Genomic DNA, 10025 nt, shown 5'->3' on the forward strand with positions numbered 1-10025 from the left:
TACACACACATAAAAATTTGAAAAATTAAGGAGATTGAGAATACCGTTAGACACAAGTCTCTTAATTCTCCTTTTGGATATATGACCTAATCTCTTGTACCACAACGAAGTCAAATTCTCATTGGTTAATTTATGTTTTACCTATTATGGTGGTATGCAAGGGTCATTAAATAAAGCAATAGTACCAAGTAAATATAGATTATTATAACCTAATAAAGAACCAAAACCAATCAAATTTGAATTATGAAATAGATTTAATTTTCCATTTTCAAATGAACAAGAATAACCGAATTTGTCCAATGCTTAAATGGAAATCAAGTTCCACCTAAACGACAATTCAATAAAAGTCTCATTAAAATCCAAATAAAATTCAATCCTTAGCTTTCAATAGTTTTGGCAACTTTGCATAGACACTAATGTGAGTTGTTGTAGCAGAATCTATCTACTAAGTGTTTCTAGATACCAAAGTTAATTAACCTTAGAACAAACAAAATTAAGTGGTGCACCTTTTGCACCACAAGAGAAATGACATCCTTAGTTAAATCCTTTTTTTGTTTCTTTTGCAGTGTCATATTCGCAACTTCCCCTTTTTTTTATACCATATTAAAGTTAGGTTTGTTAAGAACGTACTAATTTTAGCCTTTTCATTTTTGACAAATCGCTTTTCAATGTCAAGAATGAATTCTTTAGTCATTTTAATTTTATCAGACATAATGCCCCTTAATGTTTCAATCTATGTAAGGATGTTAGATAAATATAACCAGTGTTGTTTGAACCAGACCGATTGGACCAAAAATCAACCGGGATATTGGTTTGGAGTGTGGCTTTGAACCGGTTAGAATGGGAACCGATATGAACCGACTAAAAATCAGTTGAACCAAGATTTTTTTAAATTTGAAATTTTTAATAATTTTTTAATCAGACCAATTGGACCAGTTGGTCTGGTCGGTTCAACCACCAATCCAATTTTAAAAACATTGGTTATAATAGTAGTTAAATCAGTCGAAACAAACTCATATAAGACTTCAAATTTAAACCAAAATAATTTAAATAAAGGTAAATCTCATATCAAGATATCAGTCACTCTAATAATATTTCATCTTTGGACAAAATATTAATTTGTAAGTGATATCCGATTGTAGTAATCAAACATTAACAACAAGAATATGTTGAACAATAAATTTTCCTTTAGGTCGATTTATTACTCACATACAAAAATCGAATAATGGTCACATTACCACAATTGCATATGAAATTTGATTAAATATTAACTTTTCTTTAAGTGAATCAATATTAACAAAATTTAAATTATATGCACACAATTTTTTATATTTTAAAATAAAATAAGTTACACAATAGGGGTCACAATTTCCATTTGATTTCTGCACTGATGTGCAAGTTGACCTGGTTCGTCACAGTTTCCTTTTTGCTCAAAGTTAGGTAGCACTGACATTGTAATAGCATTAGCATCATGTGAAGCGACAACAATTGTGGAAACATTGGTATCGATAACAACAGCATTAGAAACTTCGGTATGTTCCCAAGAAAAAAGGAGTCACGACACTAAGTATCAAGTCTTTTCTAGATATAATCATTCCAAGCGAACATTCATTATTAGAAAATTGAATTTTTTTTAAGGAAAAGTAAAAACAAAAACTAAGCCTTAAGGAAACGAATCCCCTTCAACAACTTCTATTATAAGAAGAGGAACATGAACAACAACACCCAAAAAAATGCTTAGCAGAAAGAGAAAAAGAGGAAAAGTGAAAAGCTCACTGGGTAAAATTTTAAATCAAGGACTTGAGTTTCTTATATAAACTTGAAAATCCCTTACTCTTTGATGTGGGATAATGTGAAATTTCTTTTGAAATATCTCACATTTCCAAAAAATATGACCTCTAACGAAACCATAATTTTCATAGAGAAGAATTTAGATATTTTTGTGGGGATAGTGATGAATATGGGAACAAAATGAACACAAAAAGATAAATGTGTTCGTAATTTATAACTTCTAAATTAACTTTATAGTTTAGTTGCAGTTGAGAATGATAGACAGGTTTGAAATGCAATCCTTAGATGTATCTAGGATCTACTCAGCAGAGACGACAGAGAGATGATTATATCCCATAGGGAAGGTAATTATGTAGCTGACAGCAAGGCTACCACTTGATCTTCATGTGTTGACTAACTCCCCCCCAAATTGGGAGATGATTATAACGGCATACAATACTCTAGGTTGGTTGGTATCTTCTAAACCTAATTAATTTTGAATTAAAATATTAATTAATTAGATATAAATAGATTTATTTTTTTACTTTAAATAAAAACAAATTGAAATAATTAAAATATAATAATAAAATAAATAAATTTTTTTTAACAAAATAACATGGTAGTTTCAACCACCACATATGTGTTTCAATATGAGTTTTGGGATGGAAAAGTTGAATTGAGTTAAAGAAAAGGGCTTCTGTTTTGTACGAGAGGAACCGAAGAAAATGAATAGCGAAAGCAACAGGGTTGGTGTTGTTTTTGTATTTGTTTGCTTTGGGCTCATAATTTTCAAACCCATTTATTTATTTAAAAAAGTGTTCTACACTTTCCGTGTTTGATTTAACATCATATTAATCCAATCCCCACAAAACCAATACCTTCTTTTCTTCTGAATTTAACAATTTCATACCTTCCCTTTTTTCTAACCAATCAGTTCCATCAATACAATATACAATCGTTGTTGAACGAATAACAATTGAATTAAAAAATCAAACAACAATAAATATTTTTTATTTACTTTAATACTTTAATATGATAATTAAGTTATTTTGGCTCTTTAAATTTGTTTATAATGAAGAAGTTTAGAAGAATTCAACCTTGAGCCAAATTTTCACATATGATAATAAAATTTCTTTTAATTAGTTAAAATAACTCTTGTTAATTAAATGATTATGAAATTCATACATGGATATCTCAAAACATAGACATCAGCCTTGAGAATGATTCAAACATTGCAAAAACATGAATAATTTGTGATAAAATATTTTACCCCCCAAATAAACTTTTACCATCTAAACTACCTATAAATTACAGGTGCAGGAGGCCTGAAGGCAATGCCACCAGCTTAGATTGAATAGATAGTCGCTAAACACAAACAATGGATTGATCTGATTTAGTTTTTTTTTTTTTTTAAGGAGGTTTAACCAAACCCCTTTAAATCCTAGTTTCACTATAAACATAATCTTACTAGCATGTGTGAGGCCTTCAACAAGAACACCGAGCCTTGGTGAAAGACCATTGTTTTGAGGGACCAACAAGCAGTACCACCATATCCCTTTGCTGAAGCATTAGTGCTCCTACTCCACACCAACACAAAACGGATATCCAAACCTTATATGTTATTAGCACATTAATATTGTCTTCAATCAAGGATGGCACCCTCTTGCTAATGAAGTCTAATGATGGCGTGAAATGCAGCCCAACACCTCAGTTCCCTTAGTTGTCCTTAACTTCTTCTCCTATAGGCCCCTACTTTATTTATGGTTAAATTCTGTTATTAGTTCTTTTATTTTATGAAAGTTATGGATTTAATCTTTATACTTTTAATTTGGTTATTTTCAATCTTTATATTTTTTTAAAATTTAAAATTTCGGCCCTCATTAAATGATACCTATTGAATTCATTTTTGTTATTTCTAAAATCTAATGCGTGAAACATATTATCATATGTGTAATGCTATATCAACTTGTTATCTTTACATATTACTCACTAAAAAGTTCAATTAATGAATTAATGATTGTCATTTGCGTTGAGAATAAAATTTCAAGATTTGAAAAGTATGAGAATTTACAATGATCCAACTGGAGAATATGGGTCAAATATACAATTATACGCATAGTACAAGACTTATAGTTAAATTTAATCAAATAAATTTAACTATTGTTTGGGATAGGACTAAAAATTTAATTTTTAAAAAGTATAAGGACTAAAAAAAATTAATTCGAAAATTAAAAAGAAAACAATTAATCAAATTTAGTACAGCCACTAAATTTACAGCTTTTGTAAAAAAAAATACATATTAATAGCAAAATTTAACCTTCATTACATATTTAAAAAAAATTAAATAAGGATTTTCTTTATAACATCATTTAGTTATTTGATTAATACAGTGCTAAACTCTTTGGATGGTAATCATGCTTCAACCACAAAGCTAATCGTTGTTGTATAAGTAAGCTAAACGCTTTGATCATAAAAAGATAAAATAGCAAGACAAAAATTCTTAATTAGACGCTAAGGGTATGTTTTGGTGAGAGTTTAGAGAGGAAGGATTGTATTAAATTATAATTTCACGATTTTTTTATTTTTTATATAATAAATTAAATTTTTTATTTTTATTTTAAGTATTTTTAGTTGGATTTAAATTTTTTTAAGAGAAAAAAAGCTAAAAATTAAAAAAAAAATCTAATTTGTCATTCTACTATTAGAAAGGGGTAGAGATAACGTGGAATTACAGTTTCATACCATCTTTAGCCGAGGTTTGGTGGAGTAATTTTTAGCTTTATTTAGCTTTCCAATATTTTTTTTAAAATATTTTAGTTTTTAATTTAATTTTTCATCTTTTCTAATTTTAAATTTGTGTTTTTGTCAAACTATCTCAAAATAGATGGAAAAATTAATATTTTTTAACTTTGTTGAAGTGGAATACATGTGGATTGTCACATGGATAATACATAATCATTTAATTAAATTTTTAAAAATTAAAAAAATATTAAAAAAATTAAAAACATTAAAAATATTTTTTAATATTTAAAATTTTAAAAAATTAATTAAATATTGACATGTCATCCACATGTATGCCACATCAACAAAGTTAACAAACGCTAACTTTTCCATCCATTTTGAAGTAATTTGACAAAAAATACAAATTCAAGAGTTACAATTAATTATTTGTTGGGACAATAATCCATAGAAAGGATTAATTTGAGGATGAGGAGTTATCACACCGACTCGTTTTTTTCCTTCCCCTTCTTAGTTCAAGAGAATATCTTATTTCTTATTTATTGTTTGAAAGAGTGTTGCAATGAGATATTTTCCCATTGACATAAAACTTGCCCCTAATTCTAGTAAGAAAAATTATTATTAGGAATTTTAATTGAAAAAAAAACATTTTTAGCTAACTAGATAAATAGAATATATTTTTGACTCTGTTTAGACATAGGTAAATAAAAATTCATAATCATAATAATAAACAATTTTATAAAAAATTTAATAATTTATTAAAACAAAAAAAGAAATACATAGAATTAGAATAATTAGAATAATAAGAGATGAAAATTTAAATTGAAACTTAAAATATTTTTTTATTCATTAAACTTAATTTTTATTCTATCAAAACTTGTAAGAGTCTAAAACTAAAATTATTTAGGTAAAAATATGGAAGATTTTTGAGAAATTTCCAATTAAGATTTCAACATCTCAAAATTCTGTACTTAAATTTCTCTTATCTAAAATTCATTATTCAAATTTCACTTATTTTAAAATTTTTTAAAATCTCCTTTCATTTTATTCATATGGCTATGGTGCTACCATACCAATAAAAACTTAAAAATATGGTTTTTTTAAAAAAAAATTAAAATATCTATCGTTGCTCATAAAATAAACGATGGGTAGCAGGTGAAGTCATTAAGAAGATGTGGCCAATGAACAATACGAGGGATCACCCCATCTTCTCTTGCTAACATTCTCAGCTGAGCTTGGTTTACCTGTACCACACTAAAAGTACATGCATATTATAGCTTCTAGGATTTTGAGGCACTTGTCAAAAGTACCTCTATAAGCTGCTAGGTGGTATTCTGCTTCTAACGACGGTTGTTCTTATCACTTTTGAGCCCCCCAAGAAAATCTAGTAATTTTTTATATATCTACAACAAATTCAAGTTGTAGCCGCGTTTTAAAGCGAAAATGCCGCCATGGTCCACCTTTGCAGTGCGGGGTGAGGCGGTTTTGTGCCACCCAATTTCGACTCGAGATACCTTTATTGATCCTATTTGATTTGAAATTAAATATTAATTTATCTACTTTGAACTCCTCGAAAATGTATGTTACTTCCTACATTATTTAAAGAAATGGATGGTTTTTGTTCACTAGGCAAAAAGAGCACCCTTTTTCTTTTTGACATATCATGTTTTTTGGTTGAATGGTGACATTCTCATTTTTTTCATATTTGGGAGAGGATTCCAACCGAGACACCCACATTTACTCATTTGATCAACAAAAATGACATATCAAAGAAAAGTATATTTTGTATTAAATGTATTTCAAAAGGCGGGTTTTACAAGGCACTTTTGCCCATGTTTGTTCAGTCAGCAAAAGCAATCAATTTTACTAAATAGTGTTCATAAAAGGGTTAATCCGTTTACTTTTTAAAATAAATAAAGTGGCATATGCCATTAATTTTGTCAATATATAATATATAAGGGCATTTTCGTAATTTTCTTATGAGCATGCGAATTTTTTCTAGACCTACCCAATTAATTGAAAAATAGACCCGCCTTGAAACCTGATTTCAAAGAAATAGGTTGACCCTATTAGATCAAATTAGATTGGGCCGAAACCCGTCGGGTTTAAAATTTTTTTTCATCCCTATATTTCTTTGTGAAAATACAACAAAGGATACGAATGAAATTAAAAAAAAATTGGTACACTGTATGTATTTTTAATTCCACAAGCAAATTTTAAGAATGGTCATGTGTCTCTCATTTCTTTTATATATATATATATATTTAAAAATATTTTACTATATCTTATAGGATACTTGTCATCACTTTAACCTTACTTATGGAGTTTAAAAACTTTATTAGTGTACTTGTGAAAAAATAAAATAAAATAAAGAACACACAAATTTTTACGTGGAAACCTTTTCGGAAAAAAAACCATGGGCAGAGGAGAAGAAAATTCACTATGTCGAATTCGAATTATTATAAGAAAAATAGACTATGTCTATTTATATGCTTGTAAAGCCATATTCTAGTAAGACTAAAACACCTTATTCTAATCAATATAAAATAGATGGAGTTTAATAAGGTTTAAAAAACTTTATTCTAAAATAAAATAAAAGAAGTGTAGTTCTATATGAATTTTACTTTTATTTTATTTTACCACTGTATTTTATTTAAATAAGGATTCGGGTCATTTAATTCTAACAGTACCAAAATTTCATATATATATATGTATGTGTGTGAGGTGATGTAGGCTTTCAAATATTCCATTTGGATAGACAGTTTTGATGAGATTAAAAATAATGTTGGTAGCAAGATTAATTATTGGAGTTGTGAGATTAGATACTGTAGTTGTGAGATCAAAGTCAGTGGTTAAGTATGTATTTGGATTCAATTACAGAGGTGAATTGAATTATTGCAAGGAGAAAAAATGACTATTATAGACATTGGATTAAAAGATTAAAATATGTAGAATAAAAATTTTATTCTACATAATAACAATTTATTACAATAATATTATGACATATAATAATTAAAAATAAATTATATCAAATAATTTTTTTATGTATTTATATTATTTGTTAAATTAATTAATTATAAATTAATTGGTATTAACCTTATAATAATTACATGTTCATAAAGCGCATAGAAAGTACGTCATGAATTGGAAAGTATGTCACCTGGAGGTAAAGAAGTTTTTATAAAATCAATTTTACAAGCTAATCCCAGTTGATATAATGCAATGTTTTTTATTGCCTGTTACAGTATGCCATGAATTGGAAAATATTATTAGTAAATTCTGGTGGAGAAATCTAAAACAAGGAAGGGAATCCATTGGAGTGATTGGGGGGATGTGCAAGCCAGAGGCATAAGGAGGATTGGGGTTTAGGGATTTGAAAAAGTTTAACATAACGTTGCTTGCAAAACAGGGCTAGAGATTAATTATGAAACTGGACTGTTTGTTTGCTCGAGTCATGAAATCAAAGTACTATCCAAAAAACAACTTTATGAGCACTAGTTTAGGTTCTCACCCTTCATATACCTGAAGGAGCATTTGGGGTGCAAGGAGACTTCTAGAACTAGGTAGGGGGTGGAGAGTTGGAAATGAAAGATCAATAAATATTTGGAATGATGCTTGGTTACTAGGGCCTAAACATGGAAAAGTAACAGTTAAAAATATTGATACTAATTATATAACAATAGCAGATATTATTAATATAGAGTCGGCTACTTAGAATTTGGAGACCTTAAGGAAGCTTTTTGTTGAAGAGTAAATAAACAGAATATTGACTATCCTAGTTGTTGAAGTTGATCTTAGAGATGAGAAGGTATGGAGGGGTGACAATGCAAGTGTGTATTCGGCAAAAAGTGGATATAAATGGCTACTAAATGGGGATGCGACAAGATCACAAGGGAAGTGACACAACAATCTACACTATTACCAAATTTTTACAAAAAAATTATGGAGATTACAAATTGCGAGCAAAATTAAAATTACAATATGGAGATGGGCTAATAATTACATTCTTACGTTTGACAATTTATAGCTGAGGAAACTGTTGGTAGTGAATTTTTGTCCTCTCTTTTGTACAAAAGAAGACTCAGTGAGCCACATTTTCCGGGATTGCACGTTCATCAAAAGTGTCCTACAATAGGTAGGGATCGATGTCTCACCCAATATTTAGAGACAAAATTGGAAAACGTGGTTAGCAAATCTGTTTGTTAGTACAAGAGAGGATCAATGCAAATGGTTAACCTTTGTTTTTTGGGCAATTTGGCACCACAGAAACAAGGTTTATCATCAAGGTGAAAGACAGAGTATAGTTGACTTGGTCACATTTATTAAAACATATTACACATAGAGTTTTTAGACAGAACTAACGAAAATAACAAGCATAGGTCAAAATGACAGTACATGAATCCACCAAGGTTATATGAAGTTAAATGTAATTTTGACGCGGTTTTTGACAAGTACGTGCTTAGTTCGATGATTGGAATAATTTTTAGAGTTAACAAGAGGTATATCCTGGCAGCTTGTACCTACTCGAACAATTATGTGGCCAATACAACTACGGCTGAGGTGAGAGGCTGCTTATAAGCGATGATGGTAGCTGAAGAACTGGGGTTCCAGAGATTGGTGGTGGAGTTACAAGTTGTTAAAAAAGCTCGGTCAATAGAAGAGGACAGATCGAGCATAGATGTGATTGTAAAATAAGTAAAAAAAAAAGGGCCCAAAGATTTAAAGGATTTACCTGTTGTTTTGTGGGTCGATCGGTGAACCATGCAGCCCGTATGATGGCGAAGGAGGGAAAAAAATGGTCATCCTTGAGGATTTGGGTTGAGAAGGTGTCTTCAAGAGTAGAAGTGGCGGCTGAGGAAGACAGAAAGTCTATGAGATAATGAGGAAATGAGTTTTAATGACTCCGACAGTTTCAATTTCTTCAAAATTCCATCGTGAATACTGAGGGTAATGGATCTTTGGGGATGGAAGATGGCAGTAGAGAAGCTATTGAGGGATGACAGAGAGATTGGACTGTTGTTTTCTTTCAAATTCATGTTTTGATTTTCTATTTTGCTTTTTCTTTTTCTGGTGGTTTGTTTGGGGGTTCTTGAATGACTGTTGGTTTGCTTTAATTGTTAGTTAAATTATTTTTAGGTTTTCAGTAAGTTTTTATTTTTCTTTAATTAGGGGATAGTCATAATCTATTTTGGTGATAGCATGTAACAGCCCGTTTTTAGTTAAATCAGAACAGTGGTTTTTGAACCACAAATTCGAGGTTAAAATCATTATTTTATTATTATTTTAATGTCTACGACATGATAATATGATTGTGTGAAAATTTCATTGAGAAATTTTATCGTTTGAGTGCTTAATTTGATAAAAAGGACTAAATCACATAAAGTGTAAAACTTGAGTTTCATTAGCTAAAGGTATTAAATGACATGGATTATTAAATAAAGGTCCTTAAATAGTAATTAGACCATTGTTTGCATAAGTGGACATTGATGGACATGCATTAAGTGAATTTTAATGTT

At 29.4% G+C, this 10025-nt stretch overlaps 1 long non-coding RNA gene across 1 annotated transcript; it reads right to left on the bottom strand.

The window, feature by feature from the left end:
• Positions 1-8465: 8465 nt before the first annotated feature.
• On the bottom strand, positions 8466-9767 carry LOC107957491 (uncharacterized). Its single transcript, XR_001700472.2, has 2 exons — positions 9242-9767; positions 8466-9108 (listed from the first exon to the last, which is right to left on the bottom strand). It is a non-coding gene; the product is annotated as an uncharacterized lncRNA (long non-coding RNA).
• Between the last annotated feature and the right edge of the window lie 258 nt (positions 9768-10025).

Source organism: Gossypium hirsutum, chromosome A05 (genome assembly GCF_007990345.1).
Source record: "Gossypium hirsutum isolate 1008001.06 chromosome A05, Gossypium_hirsutum_v2.1, whole genome shotgun sequence".
NCBI lineage: Eukaryota > Viridiplantae > Streptophyta > Magnoliopsida > Malvales > Malvaceae > Gossypium > Gossypium hirsutum.